Below are 22361 nucleotides of genomic sequence, written 5' to 3'. Positions count from 1 at the left end.
ACAAAACTCACCTCAGAAACTCTGATCTTCATTGGAATGTGCCTTTGTTTGCAATATAGATTTTGATTTTTTCTTTATTATGTTTAATGTTTAATTATACGTTCCTATAATACTAAATAGCATTGGCCTAAGTGCATTCTGATAGTTTATTCCATATGTAATGTCCTGGTGACTTTGAAGGGTTAGTTATGGAGTTGGGTCTCTTTATTCAGGTATTAAAGGGTTGGCTCTGTAGCAGAGGGAATGGACAGACGATGTTTCAGGTCGGGACTCATCCTCAGACTAAGCTTAGAGGGGAAATAAATATTCTTCAAACTACAAAGTACATTAATTTCCTAGATATGCTCAATATTCAATGTGTAATTACCTCATCCGAGTTTATAAAGTTAATTGTTAATTGATTCCCAGTGTAAAGAGGCAATTCAACATTAAACAAAACAGTGAAGAAACGGTCATAGACTGGAGATGGAGGAAGGTTGAGGGTGCGAGGTGTCTATGGCTTCACTCTGCAATGCAACATTATCATTGCCTTCATTACAACAGTGAGGAGACTTCGAGGTACTGCAGAGAACACTTGACCTTCCAGAGATGATGAAAGGCACAATATAAATGAAAACCATATTCATTTTATTCTGGGCATGGATTAAATCAGTTGTTCAAAAAAGAAATAGCGTTGGTGGTAGGAGTGCCAAGAAATGAGTGTTGGCAGGGAGGTGAAAATACCAGAGGAAGCAAGTGACAATCCTTCTTGAAGTCCACCATCTCCTAACCAGAAGACAAGGGTTAGAAGCAGAGGTGTGAAGAGAGAAAGGCAGAAAAGTGAAAGTTGCTCAATGAGAATGAAAGGAAGGTAAAATTACCATGTTCAATGATGCAATTGTACCTTATTGTCACATGTACCCAGGTACAACGAAATGCTTTGTTTCATATACAACCCAGTAAAATCATACAGCAGACATCAACTAGGCAGTATACAAGTGTCGCCATGTTTCTGGCACCGACAGTTACAAAAGTTCACCAAACAATCCTATCTTCTGCATGTCGCCACATGTGTCTGGGCCGGGTTCCCCCTTCATTCTCAGCAGCCGTCGCTGAGTCCCCCTTCATTCTCGACAGCCCCCCACTGGGTTCCCCCTTTGTTCTCGATGGCCCCCTTGATCTTGACGGTTCACCTTGCTCTCGACGGTACACCTTGATCTTGATGGTCCCCTCACTCTCGATGGTCCATGTCGCTCTCGAAGGCCCTCTCACTCTCGACGGTCCCCTTGCTCTCAACAGTCCACCTTGATCTCGACGGTCCACCTTGATCTCGATGGATTCCTTGATCTCGACGGTTCACCTTGTTCTCAACAGTCCCCTAGCTCTCGATGGTCCATGTCGCTCTCGACGATCCACCTACGCTCTCAGCAGTTGCTTGCAGCAACCCTCCTTGCTCTCGGCTGCAGTAGCTCAGGGCCATGTTCGGAGTCCATGGTGGGCGAGCCGGACCTACTGGCGGGCTTGGCTACGGCTGGTCAGGATACTCCCTGAGCGTGGCTCTTACAACATGTAAGCTAAGATATAGGATAAACCATGTTGGTATTGGTCTATTATGTTACGTGTATCAAGATTCAGTGAATAACTTTGCATACTATCCAGTCAAATCATACTGTACATGAGTACAATCGAGCCATACACATGTACAACGGAGACACAAGGAAGTATACATGCTATAAATGTTCTCTTGGCACAACAGGCAAAGAGAAAAGTACCAGAGTGCAGAATATAGTGGCACCGCGTTAAAGCGTTACAAGTGCAGAGAAAGTACGTTGGTGGCACAGTAAAGTAGCTGGTAAAGCTGCTGCCTCCCAGCACCAGAAACCCAGGTTCAATCCTGACCTTGGGTGCAGTCTGTCCAGAGTTCTCCCTGTGACTATATGGGTTTCTTCCGGGTGCTCCGGTTTCCTCCCACATCCCAACGACGTGCAGGTTTGTAGGTTAATTTGCCTCTGTAAATTTCTCCTAGTGTGAAGGAAATGGAAGTGAAAGTGGGATAACATAGAACTAATGTGAACGGATATTTGATGGTCAGTGTGGACTCGGCGGGCTGAAGGACTTGTTTCACGCTGTATCTTTCAATCAGTGATATTTTTATGGCAGACACAGAGATTCTTGATTAGTACAGGTGTCAGAGGTTATGGGGAGATGGTAGGAGAATGGGGTTAAGAGGGAAAGATAGATCAGCCATATTGAATGGTGGAGTAGACTTGATGGGCCAAATGGCCTAATTCTACTCCAATCACTTTTGACCTTATGACCTTAATCAAAAAGAAAATGCAAGAGCCCCAATGAAGTGGGTTGGGAGTTAGGGACGATCTGAGTAGGTACTCTGGTTTGACTACCCACTCAGTAGGTACGCAGCATTGATTTAGAAATATTCTATAATATTACTATTTATTGCCAGTAATAAGAATGCCAATTATTTCCCACACTGCTAATTTATAAGTAGAGTGGCAGTAAACAAAATATAGACCAAGATAAAATATATAATTTTTGAAGCATTACCAACAAATGCAAAGTATTTGTTCAGGATTAACTGTAAATGAAGCTCTGAACACCTTACACAAATGATGAGCAGTTTTCACACCACAGACGTCGTTGTAGAAATCAATCAAGTTTTCTGCTGATGTAAATCTGTGGACCTAGCTTTTGTTTGCATGAAGTTTATCGGGTGGTTTCTGTAAAAGAGATGAAACAAATGTAAGTTAAGATTGTGTTCAAATCACGAGTTCCTTATGTTCTCGTGCGCTGAACTGACCCATACTCTGACCAATGCATTAATACTCAATAAAGGCCACTGCAAAAACAAATTATGAATTTAATTTTAATTGTGGAATCTGCAAAATCTGTGCCTTATTGATTACAAGGGACACAATGAACTGCAGATGCTGATTTACTGTGTAGGAAGGATTTACAGATGCTTGTTTAAACCGAAGATAGACACAAAAAGCTGGAGTGACTTAGTGGGTCAGACAGCATCTCTGGAGAAAATGAATAGGTGACATTTCGGGTCGAGACCCTTCACCAGACTGATTTACTGTTCCACTGCAAAATTTGCTCAATAGTACTTTATTGTCAGGCATGCCCAAGTACAGTGAAATTCTTTTTTCGCTTACAGTCCCGCCATTCCGGGAATCAACCTAGTGCACCTACGCTGCACGTCCTCAATAGCAAGAATATCCTTCCTCAAATTTGGAGACCAAAACTGCACACAGTACTCCAGGTGCGGTCTCACCAGGGCCCGGTACAACTGTAGAAGGACCTTTTTGCTCCTATACTCAACTCCTCTTGTTACGAAGGCCAACATTCCATTGGCTTTCTTCACTGCCTGCTGTACCTGCATGCTTCCTTTCAGTGACTGATGCACTAGGACACCCAGATCTCGTTGAACATCCCCTCTTCCTAACTTGACACCATTCAGATAATAATCTGCCTTTCTATTCTTACTTCCAAAGTGAATAACCTCACACTTATCTACATTAAACTGCATCTGCCATGTATCCGCCCACTCACACAACCTGTCCAAGTCACCCTGCAGCCTTATTGCATCTTCCTCACAATTCACACTACCCCCCAGCTTAGTATCATCTGCAAATTTGCTAATCATCTTAAGTAACTATCCACTGCAATTGAACTGTTGTGCAAAGAATAAGCTGATGCATTAACCATCACCAACATTATTGGTGATGTATTTCTTAGAAATGGAATATGACAAGCCCTACTAGGTTAAGATGACTTTGGATTTTTCCCCCATTAAATTGTGTTTAGAATTGCACCAATGAACATGATGTAACTGTCTCTGATGTTTAGAAATGCTCTGTGTTTCTGACTCTACATTTTCAATTAATTATCCGTAAAATTACTTGGGATGCCTTGGGACTGAGGAAGATGTTGAAGAATTACAATTCTTTCTTTTTGAATCAGCTATGGCTTAGTGACAGTTCTCTCATCTCGCTGCAAGGTCATGGCTTCAAACTCCAGACCAGGCTCAAGAACAAACTTCAGGGAAACAGGTCAGTGAACACTCACTGTCTTTTTCCCCCCAGGGTAGAGGATTCTTAAAATAGTGGGGCATAGGCTTAAGGTGAGGGGGTAGAGTTTTAAGAGACTTCAAGGGCAACTATTTCACTCAAGGGATAGTCCATGTCTGGAATTTCCTTCGTTGTTTCCATGGGAGGTGGTTTTTGGATTCATGGGAGGCGGTCTTGAAGGGGAGGATACTCCTCAAACTGCAGAGCATCCTGGACAATACAGTTCACCCCCCTTCACGACACACTGGTCAACCTGAGGAGTACCTTCAGCAACAGACTGATTCCACCAAGATGCAGGATAGAACGCCACAGAAGATCCTTCTTCCCTGTGGCTATTTAACTTTACAACTCCTTCTGTCGTGGGGTAGACTGAGACTAACCCCCCGCCCCCCACCACCACCACCCCCTCCCACCTCCTCAATCTTTGCACATCCCCAAAGTCTTTTCGCTTGTCATTTTAATTTCATGTTTCATATATTTTGTGTTTTTTATGACTGTTGGCAGATCAATTTCCCTCCTGGGATAAATAAAGTTCTATCTTATCGTATCGAATGGGATGTCAGAGGAAGTTATAGAGGCAGACACAATTAAGCATTTTAAAAGACATTTGGACAGATATATGAATGAGGGATTGAAAGGACTACAGATCAAAAGCAGATTAATGGAACGAGTCCAAAATGCCAAATTGGTCAGCATGGCGAGATGGCCAAAGGGGCTGTTTCTGTGTTGCAAAGTTCTATGACTGCAGTGCAATACTGAGGAGCACTATACTGTTGGAGAAGCAGTAGTGAATGACTGCCCCAAATGACAAATTTTTGTGTCTATCTTCAGTTTAAACCATCAACTGCAGTTCCTTCGTACACATAATGAAGGGTTGTACTGTTGGCAGTAACGAAGGAGCATTGTACCACTCATTCCTGGAATCATTCTTGTAAGCCTCCTCTGGACCTCCCCAGAGCCAGCACATCCTTCCTCAGATATGGGGCCCAAATTTGCTCACAGTGCTCCAAATGGAGCCTCAGCATTAATTGATGAAAAGATACACTGACCATCGATCACACTAGTTATGTTATCCTACTTTCACATCCACTCCCTGCACATTAAGGGGAATTTAGAGAAGCCAATTAACCTGCAACCCCGCACGTCTTTTGGGCTGTGGGAGAAAACCGGAGCACTCAGAAAACCACAAAGTCACAGGGAGAATGTGCAAACTCCACATAGACAACACCCGAGGTCAGGATTAATCCCGGGTCTCACTCTGGCACCGTGAAGCAGCAACTCTACCAACTGCGCTGCCCTGGGGTCGGTCTTCGTGCTTCAGCCAACTCCGAGCGGACGTTCAGTGTGCTCCCGCTGGGAGAAGCCATTGGACGGTAAGTGTTCTGTTGGTGAAGGCCCCCCCGAGGGCTGGGACCGGCGGGGGAGTCGGGGCTTACCGACCCTCGGATCGCCGCCTCCACACTCACTGGGAGGGAACATTGTCCATTCCTGGACCGCGTGTGTAGGAAGGAACTGCAGATGCTGGTCCACAATGCAGATAGACACAAAAAGCTGGAGTAACTCAGCGGGTCAGGCAGCATCTGTGGAGAGAAGAAGGAATGGATGACGTTTCGGGTCGAGACCCTTCTTCAGACTGAGTCTGGGGTGAGAGAAACACGGAGGCAAGGAAGTGTAAAGGTGGGAAATAGAGACATTAAAGGCGATGGTGCGCTTCAAGGAAAATGTAGAATTGATAATTGTTACCTAAGAGAAGCTGACAACGAAGTAAACAGAGATTGAATTTAATCACGACAGTCAGACTGGTCTGAGAACTGGGATGGGGGAGGATGGAGAAAGAGAGGAGGGGGGGGGGGAGAGCCGCAGCCCCGAGCAACGAAACGGGATCGTCTGTGGCGATGCTGGACACGGTAAACTGTCGTCCGTTACCTTCGCCGGCCCGGGTGTGTCGGGCACACAGCGCCACAGAATAAGGCGGCAACCGGTTTCCCCCCCACGGCACACCGCATGCTCATTCACGGCTCCCTAATAGAGACGGACTATACGCATGCTCGGTCACGGTTCTCCATACACCCTACGATTCTGCGCATGACTCTTTACACAGTCTACGTCCCTGCGCATCCCCGGCCACGGCTCTCCGTGCGCACTCTGACTGTGCGCATGCTCAGTCACGACACATCACGCAGGCCGTGATTGCGCGCGCTTTTCTCCCGGTTTCTTTTGAAAGCAAACGCCGAAAACCGGCTCGCGAAGCCTGGTCACGTGTGGCCGCCAGTCGGCGCTGCTATTGGCCGGCCGCGCCAGTCTCGTTGACGCGGGGCAGGGGCGGCCATTTTCCGTTTCCGGAGTCGCTTCGCCAGCCAGCGAACGAGCGAGCGGTGCGGCGGCCATTTTCCCCCATGGTTAGTATCGCAGCCCAGGACTATCCCGCCCGCCCGCCCCCCTCGCACCATGCTCGGCCGCCTGCCTTCCCGGCCACACTCCCTGCTCGGCCAGGAGCGCCCGCGGCCTTCAGCTCTCCATTAGATCCTGTCAGGGCTGGGCGCTGCGTGAGGCGCGGTCCGGAGCTCCCCCCACCCACTGGCTGAGGAGTGTGTTGGGGAGGGGAGAGAGGGAGGTGACCGCGTCCTGCCGGCCCGCCCCAGGCACGGGGCTCGGCCGGCCGGCATGGCTCTGTAGGATGTGGCCGTTCATCCAGCTGCCTTACTGCGGAGAGCCGAGAAACGTGTGACTTTCCCCCCAGCGCCCCGGCTCGGGACTGGCCTGCGATCGGAGAGTAACGCCCACAGCACAGCAAGTGCACCGGCTGCAGGCACAGGAGGTAATGACAGGGGCACGGCCACAACAAAGAGGGGTGTGCGAGTGTGTGTGGCCTGGAGCGGGGAGGGTAGGTTAGGGTGACCGGGCTGTTGCCGCTGACCCTTGCAGCCGCTGATGCTCACTTCCAACCCCCAGCCTGGGGCCACAGGCAGTTTGTTCATTGTGATTGCCCGATGGGAACTGGCCTGCGGTATCCTCTCAAATGACATGGATTTGCCTTCTGTAAAGAGAAAACAGAAGGAAACGATTTGCAAGTACCGTGCTGGCTGATTTGATTTTGAAGGAAATATTTAATCCGTAAAACGTGCATAATTCTATTATTATGCATTTTATTGAGATCTAAATTTTTAACGCCATTTAGCTCTGACGTTTTTGTTAGTGTAAGAGCGAAATGCTGCAGGTGCTGGAGGTTTGAAATAAATACATTACATGTTAGAAATAGTTGGTAGGCTATATTTTTGGAAAAAAAGATTGACGACCTGTCAAATATAACAACCAAAACCAATATCAAGTTATAGAGAATAGGGGAAGATAAGTAAACAAAAGGATGATCGTGTGAAAGGCAGGAGAGATGGTGGTGCAAGAGAATGGTAATGAGGCAATGGAGTAAATGCAGATGCATTGATGGACAAAACTATTATGTGAAATTAGTAATTCATTTGAGCCTGGAGGCTATAATGTTGGTTGTAGAACGAAGTGTTTTCCAAGTTTCAAATAGTCAAACATCTATGTTTAATTCGAAATCTAAACGCTACAGGTGTTAAAAAATATGAAAGGAAAAACGGAACAACAAAAATATTTGACCAGTGTTCCCATTTATTGCCTGATTTTTTTTTGTCAGGGTGCTTTGTGTTTTGCATCTGGAACTTCTAAATGTTACCTTTATTCTCTTCCTCGTTGATTTTACCTTTTTATTCTTTCCTTCCTTATGTACTGCCAAAAGAGCATCTATTTGATTAAAATATTAATAAAAACTCCAAATGTTGGAAATGTAAGATTGTAACAGAGCTGGTCCAAACTGAAGCAGCAGCTGCAGTGTTCAAGGCTTTGATTCAATTGCATGAGTTTCAATCTGACTATAGCAATTGTGCCCTTTCTTTATGCCAGCAATCTTCAACCCAATTATATTTTGTTATCTGACCTGCTGACTATTTCTGGCATGTTCTGTTTCTATTTTGTAGTTCACAAGTATTTGATAAGTAGATGGACAAGTTAGAGCACATCTGGTCCTTTTCAGTGGGCTGTGACTGGTTGAGTAGCTTGAATCCTGACTGCTCATAATCTACTACAGTTTGGTTTAAGGGAACAGATGATCTGTCAAATATAAAAACTAAAACCAATATCATGGCATTGATAATAGGGGAAGATTAGTAAACAAAAGGATGATTGTGTGAAAGGCAGGAGAGATGGTGGTGCAAGATGGTGGTAATGAGGCAATGGAGTAAATGCAGATACATTAATGGGCAAAACAGTTATGTGAAATTAGTGATTCACTTGAGCCTGGAGGCTATAATATTGGTAGTAGAACAATTGCTGTTCATCGAATAAAGTGTTTTCCAAGTTCACAAGTATTTGATAAGTAGGTGGACAAGTTAGAGAACATCTGGTCCTCAGTAGGTTGTGACTGGTTGAGCAACTTGGGAATTATAGACAATATAGACAATAGGTGCAGGAGGAGGCCATTCGGCCCTTCGAGCCAGCACCGCCATTCAATGTGGTCATGGCTGATCATTCTCAATCAGTACCCCGTTCCTGCCTTCTCCCCATACCCCCTGACTCCGCTATCCCTAAGAGCTCTATCCAGCTCTCTCTTGAATGCATTCAGAGAATTGGCCTCCACTGCCTTCTGAGGCAGAGAATTCCACAGATTCACAACTCTCTGACTGAAAATGTTTTTTCTCATCTCAGTTCTAAATGGCCTACCCCTTATTCTTAAACTGTGGCCCCTTGTTCTGGACTCCCCCAACATTGGGAACATGTTTCCTGCCTCTAACGTGTCCAACCCCTTAATAATCTTATAGAATTGATGCTTGAATCCTGACTTCATAATCTACAGTTTGGTTTAAGGGAACAAGTGTAACATTTCAAAGTTTGCCGATAACGTGAAGCTAAGTGCGCACACTTTTTCTCGGGGAAGGGGAATCAAAAACTAAAGCACATCGGCTTAAGTTGAGAGGGCAAACATTTAAAGGGGACCTGACCGGCAACTCATTCACAATAAGGGTGGTGCATATAGGGAAAGAGCTGCCAGAGAAAGTGGTTGAGGCAGATACAGTAACAACATTTAGGAAACATTTGGGCAAGTATAAGAAGGATCTAAAGGGATCTAGGCTTCATGGGACTTTTAGACGGACATCTTGGTCAGCATGGAAGAGGTGGGCTGGAAGGGCCTATTTCCGTGCTGTATGACTAAGTAGATATGTGGTGAAGATGTAGAAGGTTCAAGAGTTTATTGACAAACTGAGTGGGCAACGGTTGGCAGGTGGCGGACAGTGAGTAATCTCACATTTTTCCTAGTTGGTTTACTAAAGAGCAAAAAAGAATTGAACTAATCACAAATGGGTGTTGCTGTTCAAAGGGCTTTGGTTCTCCTTGTATCCAAGTCTGAAAACTAACATGCAAGTATAATAGACAATTTGGAAGACAAGTTGCGCATTGGTCTTTATTGTAAATGGATTTACATACAACAGTAAAGATATCGATGATATATGACCTTGTGACCACACTTTATTGTTTACAATTTTTTACAATTCTTTGGCCTGCTTAGCTGAAGAATATATTTGACACACAAAGTGCAGGAAGATTTGCCATCAAGCATCTAAAAGAATGAGAGGTCCACTATTTTGAAATATACAAGATACTTGAGATTTCAACAGCATTAATACAGGAAGAATATTTCTCCAAGATAAGGCATTTTGGAACCAAGGTTGGGAGTGAGTCATATTCTTAAAATAAATGTTAGGCATTTATGACTGAAATGAAACATCTCTTCACTTAGGGTGGCGAGTCTTTGGAATTTCCTACTCCAGAAGTGTTGGATTCTCCATTAGTGACGATATTTAAAATATTTCAATAGATTTTTTAATATAGGAAGGATATGGGGTAGCGCAGGAAAATGGTGTTGTGGTTGATCTTGTTGATTTGTGGACTCAAAGAGCTTAATGGCTTTTTCCTCTGATTGTTGCGTTATGTACCAGTAGCTGCAATATTTTACTTTTCAACCCAACACATTAACTCTGTATCTCTCTTCAAAGATCTTGTGGTTTTCACAAAATGCCATGGCTACGTAGACCTTTTCAACCATTTACCTGCTGATCTGGTTTACGGCTTTAGACATCCTTATGCCTATTATTCTTCCATTGAGTACGAGTCTGCAAGTAGCATCGTCAGTCTAGTCTTTGTGTATGTGCTTCCAGCTGGAATCTCTAGGAAGTTGTATGAAGAAATGCAATGATTTATTTTTTTCCCCTTAGTCCAAGTTCAGTGGCATGGATGCCAATTACAGCAGTCATTTATGGAATGTTTGCTTCATGTGGCTGAGGGATTAAACATGGGATTTTTCAAAAACAATGGTTATGTTACTTATGACTGAATGAGCTGAATGCGAGAAAGGATGATTATAATTTAATAATTCTTTCATGAATCTGATTTTAAGAACAAATATATGGAATTGGGACATGGGTGATTGCTTTAAGAAAAATGAATCTGCTGATATCTGAGTGAAATTCCAAATTTTCAAGCAGGTTGGTAAAAGTGATGTTTAAAATTTGTAGGAACTCAACATCTGTTGAGGAAAATGGACAAATGCTGTTTTGGATTGGGACCCTTCTTCGCGTTTTGCTTGGCCTGGCTGAGTTCCTTCAGCCCATTGTTTTTTTTCTCAACATTCCATCATCTGCAGTCTCTTGTGTGTGATATTCTGTGTCTGGGTTTGATCTGTTTACAAAGCAGCATGTTAATTTATATTGAGGTTTCATTTAACATGCAGTTTTTCATAAACACATGGGATTAGGAGTTGGTTTAATGACATTTCCTAAATTACATTAGAAATTAAATTTCAAAAATTAGAAATTGGTTGTAACATATTTTGGAGTGTTCTAATAAGCGAGTTTGGTATTCGGACTGAGCATCCGCAGGTCATAGGTCGCGGGGGCAAAACATTGTCGCCAGCTGATCTGCCTGTAAACAAATGTTCGTTTCATCCGTTTTTCCAGTTTTGCTTCCTAAAGGTAAGAAAATACTGCTTTCAAAACTGTTAATTAGGTGTATATATATGGTTAATTTGTACAAAACTATGATGATTTTGTAGGTTTTATTGCTTTATGCTTCAGTGAGTGAGCAAGATAGTGACTGAATAACAAGCATTTTTTATTGTTCTTTGTTTTGGAGGGGGGGTGGAGAATGAAATGAAATGTATGATTTCTATAACTATCAAGAGACTTCTGAATGATTCACGGTTCATCTCTGAGGCTAGAATATTTGTTGTGGTTAAAGTTTGATGCTAGTTAGGGACAGCGTTTTCTATTTCAACCTGTTTCAGTGCTGCACCGAATGTGTTCTCTTACCCGATCGCAGACATGCTTGCTGCTTTTTGTCTGAAATATTGAAATTAACGAAGATGTTGTCGTTAATTCGCAATTCAGAATTAAGTTGGAGAGCAGAGCGATCCCGTGACGCGGATATGTTTTCATTTTTCGCCGGAGGGGCAAGGAAACCACAACTTGTGTTCGGACCCACAAACTCAGTGACATCAGTCTGAGCAGCCCGCCCCTTTAACATGTTCTCTGACACAATGTTCACATCTGCACATTCACAACTCAAACTATTGGCCTGATGTACAGTTCCCAGGGTAGGTTTTCCTCTTCACTCGATCTTTGCTGCAGATTCTTGGGTTGACATGTAGTTTCCTAGCTCAGTAACTGTTAAGCTCTCTGAGGCTGCTGCTCCTCAGAGTCTCTGATCCCTGGATTCAGATTCGTCTCATCTTTGTTCTTACATGACCCTGTCATTTTAAACGGTCCAACACCTGACACAGACTCGAGTTGTGTAGAAAGGAACTGCAGATGTTGGTTTTAAACCGAAGATGACACAACAAGCTGAAGTAACTACGGTTCGGTCAGCCAACATCTCTGAAGAGAAAGAATAGGTGATGTGTCGGGATGAGACCTGTCTTCAGACTCCAGTTGTGGTATCAACAACTCATAGTATGTCTGAAATATAATTTATTTCCTTGTTTATTTAAAATAAATTATATTTCAGACATACTGTGAATTAACGGCAAGATTTTCGTTATTTTCAATATTTCAGACAAAAAGCAGTGAGCATGTCTGCGATCGGGTAACAAAACATATTCGGTGCAGCACTGAAACAGGTTAAATAAAAAATGCTGTCCTTAACTTGCATCAAACTTTAACCACGACAAATATTCTAGCCTCAGAGATGAACCATGATTCATTCAAAGGTCTCTTGATAGTTATAGAAATCATACATTTCATTTAATTCTCCACTCCCCCTCCAAAACAAAGAACAATAAAAAGTACTTGTTATTCAGTCACTAACTTACTCACTCACTGAAACATAAAGCAATAAAACCTACAAAATCATCGTAGTTTTGTACAAATTAACCATATATATGCACCTAATTAACAGTTTTGAAAGCAGTATTTTCTTACCTCTACGAAACAAAACTGGAAAAACTGATAAAATGAATGTTTGTTTACAGGCAGTAGATCAGGTGGCGACAATGCTTTGCCCCCGCGACCTATGACCTGCGCATGCTCAGTCAGAATACCAAACTCACTATTGGTGTGTGATAAGCACCATAGAAATGCAAGCAATTTTTACCACGATTAAAGTGCTTTATGTTTAATTGTAATAGTTTGGTAATTCCAGTGGTTGGAAACAGTAGTAAATGAATGTTATCCTATTGCAGGGTATTGTAGTATAATTTTATTGCATTTTAGGTTCTGCTGAGAGCTGCTTGCTTTTGTGGCCAAATTGTTAAATTCATTGAACAGTACCAGGCATGTGCATTTTCCAGATTTCGGCGTTTTTAAAATCCATTTTCCGCGCTTTTTGCATGATTTCCGTGTTTTTATTTTGCCAAATAAATGAAGAAATCGTATTGAAAAAAAGAAATAAAATAAAATAAAAGATGTATAGACTTGTAATGAACACTAGGGTTCTGCGAGAAATCCCCCGCACCCTGGAAGTCTCCCCGAAAATGCGGCACTTAGACTGGGCAAGGCAGCCAATCTCAACCTCATTGGGACTTCCACGGCCGACCGGTGGGTTGAATTTGCAACCTGCGGCCGGGGCTCTGGAACTCCAGCCCAGCTGGAGCCAGCAAATCTATCCCTGTTAAAGTTCGATTCTATAGATGGACAACAATACCATAAAGTGATAAAACATTAGAGTCTTTATTACGCCAGTGGGAGTGGGAGAGCTACAACTCGTATGCTTGCATACTAGTAGTCACTCGAGGACCCCACTCACTTACAGAGTGTTTCAGCAGCACATTTAGACACCAAATACAATAGGTTTTACAAGTGATCACAGAACCAGATACCCCACACGGGTGGTCTTGCAAGAGGATAGGAGTTCAATTAATCATTACCCATTACGACTGACCACGTCCAAGGTCATCAGTTCAGTCTACTAACATAAACACATCTTCCTGGTGCTCAACTTTATGGTGGTTGTAAAGAGGCTCATTCTACTCTGTGCTCTTCCTTAGTATCCGTTCCCCATCCTTTGTAATTTTACAACACCCCCTTTTTAATCACAAGCTGGCAGCAACACAGAGATAGCCTTGCAGGCATCTGAGGTATGCAATCTAATTTAGTGACGGTTCATCTTCATATAGCATTTGGTCACGTACACCTTGACCCTTAAATCCCCTTCCTCCTTTACATCCCCATAGCTCTGGAATCAAGAGTGCCAGAAAATCAGTGGTGGAACTGTAATGAATAAATATTAAATTTAAGTACAAGATTATATAACTAAATTAATTAAGACAGGGTTAAAATATAAAACAGCAGAAAATCCAACTACTGCCTTTATGGGCTGATTATCAATTAATGTGTGAATTTACTTCAGAATTTTATTAGTGTACAGTGACATATTCACATTATTTTGTAATGTCTGTTTTTACTTTGAAATGCACTAAAAGAGGCTTGAAACGGGTAATTGTGTGTAAATTTTCAAACATTTTCCAATTTTTTTACTCCCGTTGTATGGCTCGCGCAAGTGCTCGGCTTTTTTCCTCTTCTTTTTTGCCTCACATGCCTGCAGTACAGGCCTTCGGCCCACAATATCTATGCCGAACATAATGCCAATTAAACTAATCTCCATTGCCTGCATGTGAGCCATATCCCTACATTCCCTGAAGAATCCATGTCTATCTAATGCCTCTTCAATGCCAGTATCATGTCTCTCCACCATCATCTTGGCAGTGTGTTCCAGGTACCTGCCAGTCTCTGTGTTTTAAAAATAAAACTTGCACTGCGAATCTCCTTTAAATTTTGCCCATCTCACTTTCAAGCTCTGCCCTCATGTATTTGATTTTTCCACTCTGGAAGAAAGGTTTTGACTACCTACTCTATCTATGGCTCACATCATTTTATATACTTCTATCAGCTCTCTGCTTGGCCTCCGTTCCAGAGAAAGCAATCCAAGTTTGTCCAACCAGCCTCTAATCTAAGAAGCATTCTGGTATATCTTTTTTCCACCCTTTCCAAAGCCTTCACATCCTTCCTGTAATAGGGCGACCAGACCTCCATATAATACTCCAAATGCAACCGAATCACAGTTTTATAAAAATGCAGTGTGACTTCCTGATTTTTATGCTCAACGCCCTGACTGATGAAACGTATTATATGCTTTTTTTTACCCACTCTATCTGCTGTGTTACCACTTTTAGGGAACTATGGAATTGAACCTCATGATCTCTGAATGTTGTAGCTGTTGAGGGCCTTGCCATTAACTGCTTACTCGCCCCTTACATTTGACTTTCCAAATTGCAACATCTCACACTTGATCGGATTAAACTCTATCTGCCATCTCTCTGCCCATTCTGTAGCTGATCCATATCCTGCCGCATAGTTTGACAGCCTTCCTCGCTGTCTACAACCACACCAATTTTGGTGGCGCAACGGTAGAGTTGCTGCTTTACAGCGAATGCAGCGCCGGAGACTCAGGTTCGATCCTGTCTACGGGTGCTGTCTGTACGGAGTTTGTACGGAGTTTGTACGTTCTCCCCGTGACCTGCGTGGGTTTTCTCCGAGATCTTCGGTTTCCTCCCACACTCCAAAGACGTACAGGTTTGTAGGTTAATTGACTGGGTAAATGTAAAAATTGTCCCTAGTGTGTGTAGGATAGTGTTAATGTGCGGGGATCGCTGGGCGGCGCGGACTTGGTGGGCCGAAGGGCCTGTTTCCGCGCTGTATCTGAAATAATAAAAAAATATGAAATAATATGAAAATCTTGTGAAACCAACCCACATTTAAGTCCAAGTTGTTGATATAACATAAACATTCCAATCTGACTTGGATATAGGAATTGAGACATTGGGATTCAAGATGGTAAACAGTTGGCAACTGATAGTACTGCAGGAAACATCAAATTTCTAGACTCTAGTGCACTACAGCCGAACATATCTAAGTAATCAGCAGTGAGTATTTGAGAGGCCAAGTCTGCAATAGTCTTGAATGTAAGTTGCAGTGACTGTTAAGATGGAAAGGGATTGATAGTTACCCGCCTACACAAACGCAGTGGCAGTGCTTATATCCAATGCTCGGAGGTGTTGTGTCTCTCTGGTTCTGGTTGAACTTAAATTTGTTACTGTAAACCATATTTTGTGCCTGATTTGAACTGCTTGAGTAACCACAGCAATTCATGAGAATTGGCTGCATTTGCAAAATTAACCAATACCAATTTAATCCCAAAACGTTATAAATTGGTGAATTAAAATTGCATTTTGACTTGCATTCATTGAGATCTACCCATAATTTTAAATATAGTTGTAGAGTCGGCTCCCCAAAGTCCTAAAATCTCTCTAGCTAATCCCTCACAATAGTCTTTTATAAAACAATTCCTTCATTCCAGGAATCAGTCTAGTCCAGTCATGTTTGAATGGTCGCCCAATACAAAATATCAATCCTCAAAGAGAACAAAATGCTGGAGTGGTTTAAATTTTCCAGTAGAATTGTTTGAGAGGATTAGTGACGGCTTGTATGGAAAGATCGCATCTTAGTAAGGAAAGGGGATTCTTGGTTAGAGGACATTGTGGAGGAGCATTTTGTACACATTAATTTAGGATAGAGTTAATAAAATCTGAAGTTATGGGGGGAAAAAATGCATGTAAACATTAAGAAGAGTAATCTTGTAACATGGCCCCAGTGAAATAGGTGGTAGCCTTTTGAGTTTCATGAAAGTAAAGCCCTCTCCATATCCCAGAAAAATCTTATACTAAACATTTAGCAGACATTTAGTTAGATACATGGATAGGAAAGGTTTAGATGTATATGGTCTTAACGCAGGCAAATGGGATTAATAGGCATCTATTTATTCACAAAATGCTGGAGTAACTCAGCAGGTCAGGCAGCATCTCGGCAGAGAAGGAATGGGTGACGTTTTGGGTCGAGACCCTTCTTCAGACTAATAGGCATCTAGTTTGACATGGATGAGTTGGGCCAAAGGGCCTGTTTCCATGAGTATGACTGAAGGATTGTAATGGCAAATTAAAATGTTAGGCACATTGTATTGGATATTTCTCATCAGTTTTTGATCTAATTGACAGACTTTTGACCGTTTGGGCCCATCCCAGGTCTGTTAATATGATGAAAATTGGGAACGCCATGGCATGTTGTTGATAGGAAAGCAGGAAATTATTGCCTTTAGTAAAATCTCTGCAATGTTGTAGTTTTCCAGTATTAAACTAATTTTTGAAAATGGAAGAAAATTAGGTATTTATCATGCAGACATCGGGGTAATAATGTTTTTATTTTGTGCATCAAAACTGGTGGAAAATTTGGACATTTTATTTAGGAGAGGGAAAAACCTAACCTAAACTAGTTACTAAAATCATTACTGGCTTATTTGCTGTGCAAGTGCCTGAATTAAAACTAGAAGGTAATTGAGTGAAAAATTAATAATCTTTCCAGTAGGCCAGTGAGTCTTATTGTTGATATTTGCGCAATCATTATTTATTTGATTCAAGAATATATGACACTTTGCTGCTAATGTGTTGATTTCTTTATTCATAGTTTTGTATAAATTTTAAATTTGATTGGGGCGTGGTGCTTTTAGATCCAAGTGGGATGAATGCTCCTAACACAGATCCCCAGCCACTTTACTTTGAAAATAGCCCTGTACTACTTTATTTTCCCATTCCTTTCCCAAATATCTATCTTCGTTTAGCTAATTTCTTGTCTCTTTGCAAAATCTTTACTGGTCCTTGTAGTTTTGAATATTTACTGAATTGAATTTTAGTTGAAATTTTGTTAAATTTCTTTGGGGCTATCTCAAAATGGGGAATAAACTTGTAGCGCTGCCTATAGTTACTGGTGAAAATGACCATTAAGATGCAGGTGCAGCTAACAGAAAAATATGAAAATCTATAACTTGCCAGTTTTAATATATTGAACTGTATTTCACCAAATGTTTGCACATATGTATGTGGAGTAACTAATAAACTGCAGAATTTGTATCCCATGCTGAGGATTGAGATTTAGGTCACAGGCACAAACATCAAGAACAAACTTTTCTGTTAAGAGTATTTTTAGAAAAGCCACAAGCTGCAAAAAAATCCCAAACTGCCAGGTCAACTTTGTTGATGAGAACAGTTTAATTCATAAAGTCTTTTTTCACAAAATTTTTAGGAAGAGAATGAAATGCTCAAGCTGTTTCTTATTTACAACTGACATTGAGATATGTATTCTTACGAAGGTATAAGCATTTTCCTCATACTGGCCTTTGTCCAAGGTTTACTGGCCTTTGCCCAAGATAGTCCATGTGCCAAAAAGCAATTGACCTGGTGCAGTGAGATTCAGATCAGTTTATTGTCATGTATCAGGGTGCAATGAAATTCCTTGTTCACATGAGGCGCATTGCTAATCAATAAATATATTGGCCAATGTAAAGTAGCAGAGTTGTGCAAAGATTGCCGTGCAATCTGAAATAGTGCAAAAAAATTAAATGCAATACACAATAATCGAATAAGGTAGAGTTAGTTTCTTACTTTTTACGATCACTTATGCATTTTATTAGTTTTTAACTCAGCTGGATTAATGAATAACACGAAAATTACAGGTTATTGAAATGAGTGCAGAGAAATATGTACCATGTTTAAAAGAATGATTAAACTTCTGTGATCCTTGGAATAATGTCTAGTAAGGGTAGGTATTCTGTATTTCTAGGGATTGGGTAGTCTTTCAAGAGGATAAACCATGCAGAGGGGTCACTCAGAATGTGTTAATGAGTTGGGAAGGAATTGGTTGAATAGGATTTATGTGATCTGGAAAGAGGTTTTTTATGTTCTATTTGTGTTTTTGAGATGTACCAAAAATCAGTCAGCATTTGTAATGCATTGTAAATAGTCAAATATTGATATCAGTTATCTGCCTCCATGTATGTGCAAGCGCAGCTTGTTGTGTTAATTTAATTCTTATAGTTGTGTACGTACATAATATAATGAATGGTTGCAGATGCCATTACCAATATGGGATCGTGACCGCAGAACAACCAGATTATTCTAAAAATGCACCTGTTGAACTAATGAACTTAAAGTTGGGATATTCCAATTACCAATTTTGGCCTATGAATGATTCCAAGTCTAACAATGACTCTTAAGCACCATCTGAAATGGCCACAGTAATCACTCAGTTGAATTGAGAATGAGTAATGATGATCTTGGTAGCAATGCCCAGATTCAGAAAAAATAGTTTGAAAAGAAATCTTGCTTTTGGATGGCTGTGTAGGTTTAGGTAGATTATTATCACATGCATCAGGGCACAGTGAAAAGTTTTGTTTTGCATGCTATCCAATCACATCCAGCAATACTATATATAAATGCAATCAAGCCAAACTCAAGTACAATAGGTAGAGCAAAAGGAAAGATACAGAATGCAGAATATAGTTCTCAGCATTGTAGCACGCCAGTTCCAGAGACAAAGTCCAATGTCTGCAATGGGGAAGAGGTGAATTGGACAATATCCTAGCTGTGGAAGGACCATTCAGAAGCCAGATAACAGATGGAAAGAAGTTGTTATTTAGTCGGTTGGAGAGAACTGCAGATGCTAGTTTAAATCAAAGGTAGACACAAAATGCTGGAGGAACTCAGCAGGACAGGCAGCATCTCTGATGAGAAGGAATGTGTGACATTTCGGGTCGAGACATCAGTCTGAAGAAGGGTCTCTACCGGAAATGTCACCTGTTTCCTTCTCCAGTGATGCTGCCTGTCCCGCTTAGTTACTCCAGCATTTTGTGTCTGCCTGTTATTAAGTCTGGTGTGTGCTTAATCTGCTCTACTGCCTGGTGGGAGCTGGGAGAAGAAGATATGACTGGGACAAGTCTTTGTATTGGCTGTATTTCCGAGGCAACTTGAAGTGTAAATGGAATCAGTAGTCTTGTGCAGAGCTATTACCAAACCAATCTGTGATGCAGCCCATTGGTATGTTTTCTATAGTGCATCTGTTGAAGTTTGTAAGAGTCATTGGAGACGTGCTAATTTTCTTCAGTATTTTGAGAAAGTAGAGGTGTCCGTCTTAGCTGTTGCTTCAATGTGATTGGTCCGCATCAGATTGGTGGTAATATTTACGCTAAGGAACTTGAAACTCCAAACCATTTCCAATTCAGCACCATTGATGCTGATTGGGGCATGTGCTGCACCTTGCTTCCTAAAGTTGATAATTAGCTCCTTCATCTTATTGACATTGTGGGAGAGGTTATTGCCCTGTCACCATGTTACTACATTCTCTCACCTTCCTATGCTCTGCTTCATCATTGTTTGTGATCCAACTCACCGCAGTGGTGTCATCTGCAAACTAGTAGATGGAAGTGGAGCCAAATTTGGCCCCACAATTGTGAGTGTATCTGGAATGTAGTAGGGGCTGAAAATGCATCCTTGCAAGGCACCGCAATTTTTTGGTGGAGGCGTTGTCACCTAGCTTCACTGAATTTGGTCTGTGGGTGGTGTGACACCTAGGTATAGGAGTTTGGACATCAATTTAACTGGGATTATGGTGTTGAAGGCATAGCTACTGTCAATAAATAGGAGTCTGATGCAGGCGTCTTTGTGCAGGTTTCCAGAGATGAGTTTGTAAAGGTATCAACTATTTGGAAGATATGTTTCTTTCCAAAGGGAAAAGTTCAATCGATCCTCTGCTCTGATGGAATAGCAGGAATTAGCCCATTGTTGTATCTTTAATCCAGTCGTAAGAAAACTAGCTGAGAGTTCAGTTGTTAAATGCCAAGAAGACCCAGCATTCAAACGGCCAGTAAGATTGAACAAAAGATTGGAATTGGCACCAGTGATGGTGGTGAAGTGCAAAGATCAATATATGGGTGCCAGTGAACATGTATCTCAAATTAAATGGGTGTTTAAGTGGGTAAGAAAATGCAAGCAGTTAGAATACTTAATATTTTGCAAAACTTGTTGTGTAAAGTAAATAATATTTTGAATGTTCCCACAGGGTATATGTATATATAGCTTCTTGTCCAAATCTCCAGTTAGTGGTTTGTTTCTCAAAAGCAAACATTTGTTCTTTCGCATTGCAGTACTAATTTTGGGAGGTGAATTTGAAGTGTTCAGAAGTGTCTACTTTGTTTACATTTTCACAAGCTTAATAAGGCAAATTGAGCAATTGTTGGCTGTGATATTAGCTGATGTCACAACATTGAAAATGTTCACTGCCAGTGGATTAAATGATTTCTCAGGGTAGGAACCATGATCCAATGAGTAATACAGCATACTGAGAAGGATAAAACCAATCTATTTTTTCCTCATTTCTGATAACTGAAAGCTGTTTCATTTGCCACCTGTCCTGTGATTTGTTAAACTCAGAACCCCTGTATTTCTTGATCATTACTTAAATTTGACTATTCCCTGATCATTACTTGACGTGGAATGTTAATGCATAAACAATCATTTGGTTTGTTCTTTGATTGGTTAGTTTACTTTAAGTATGATGGGTTTAGTGCTTTAGGGAAGGGTGACTTTAGTGTTAGAATGAGGTGCATTAGTAATGGTAACGTGCTTTATGTACATGTTCCTAGTGACATGAGATAGTTTTAAGTGACTTCTACCTTATGATTTGAATCCGAAAATTCAGAAAACTAAAGGCTTGGATGCTTCAGTCGTAATGAAAAAGCTTTGTGGCATGCTCCTGCTAAAGGTCAGAGTCCCTTGTTATCCACTATCATCTTTGCTGAATGCATTGGCTCTGTTTCCAAGACTGGCACCAGGCTTCTCAACTGACTATTATTTGCACACCTGTGTATAAAACCATGAGAGGAATAGATTGGGTAGATGCATAGAGTCTCATACCCAGAGTAGATGAATCGAGGACCAGAGCACATCAGTTTAAGGTGAAGGAAAAGATTTAATAGGAATCTGAGGGGTAACTTTTTTTACACAAGGTGATGGGTGAATGGAATGAGCTGCCAGAGGAGATAGTTGAGGCAGGGGCTATCCCAACAGTTGCACAGGTTGTTTCACACTGTGTCACTCTATGATTTTACAACTCTGACACTATGACTATCCCAAACACTCAATGGTGAGTGCATTAAGGCACCACACTTCTGTTAACATGTGGGAGATTGAAAGGTCGCTGAAGGGTTGAATATCACTTCACGGCTTTACTAATTGGCAGACAACTGATTGGACTTTAAGATATTACAATCTAAAGATTTAAGCTTAGTGTACATACTATACGAATATTAATCGTAACTAATTACTATTAATCAAAAAATATATATATTATTATTAATCATTACTAATAAGAAGTACTAGTAATATTTGATTTATGTAAACTTTATTTCAAAAACTTAATTAATATACCTTAGACAGAAAAATCAGCTTATTATAGACTAATTAGTTTCGGGCCTGCCCCGTTTACCTCTCTTTTATTTTTAAAAAACCCAACAACTTTGTTAAAAATCGGAGCTAGTATTATTATTTTTTTACATCCCACGGAAGTCCTTAGATTTTTTGCCACCTTAGGGTGGCTATCACTAACTGCACTAATTGTAGTTGTAGTTTTAGTTGTTTCTTTTTTTTTCCTGCACTCTTTTAACCTTTTATATATTGATTTTTTTTTTAGATTCAATTTTTATTATTATGTTATTACTCAGAATTTATATACTTTTGGGAGATATTTCCGGGAGACATTCCACGTAGTACAAAAGTTCATCCACCCTTCATTCAAGAAAAATGTTGTAGTTCGGGTGTCAGGCCATTTGCTTTATTATAGATTA

General features: G+C 41.2%; 1 protein-coding gene and 1 long non-coding RNA gene across 8 annotated transcripts in view; one reads left to right on the top strand and one right to left on the bottom strand.

Annotated features, from left to right (window-relative positions):
* Positions 1-1154: 1154 nt before the first annotated feature.
* On the bottom strand, positions 1155-5634 carry LOC144608229 (uncharacterized). The gene is made up of 3 exons (XR_013549182.1): positions 5507-5634; positions 2603-2717; positions 1155-1553 (listed from the first exon to the last, which is right to left on the bottom strand). It is a non-coding gene; the product is annotated as an uncharacterized LOC144608229 (long non-coding RNA).
* A 628-nt stretch (positions 5635-6262) lies between these two features.
* znf618 (zinc finger protein 618) overlaps positions 6263-22361 on the top strand; it is an 89048-nt gene continuing 72949 nt past the window's right edge. For 6 of the 7 annotated variants that reach the window (XM_078425811.1, XM_078425810.1, XM_078425807.1 and 3 more), the window contains exon 1: positions 6515-6888. The gene's annotated coding sequence lies outside the window, so the exon portion shown is untranslated. Of the gene's footprint in view, positions 6470-6514; positions 6889-22361 lie in introns of those variants that run through there. The other variant, XM_078425806.1, reaches the window with a different exon arrangement.

This window comes from Rhinoraja longicauda, chromosome 31 (genome assembly GCF_053455715.1).
Source record: "Rhinoraja longicauda isolate Sanriku21f chromosome 31, sRhiLon1.1, whole genome shotgun sequence".
Classification (NCBI taxonomy): Eukaryota; Metazoa; Chordata; class Chondrichthyes; order Rajiformes; family Arhynchobatidae; genus Rhinoraja; species Rhinoraja longicauda.
Note: the sequence above shows the minus strand (reverse complement) of the source record. Positions and strands in the feature narration are given on the sequence as shown.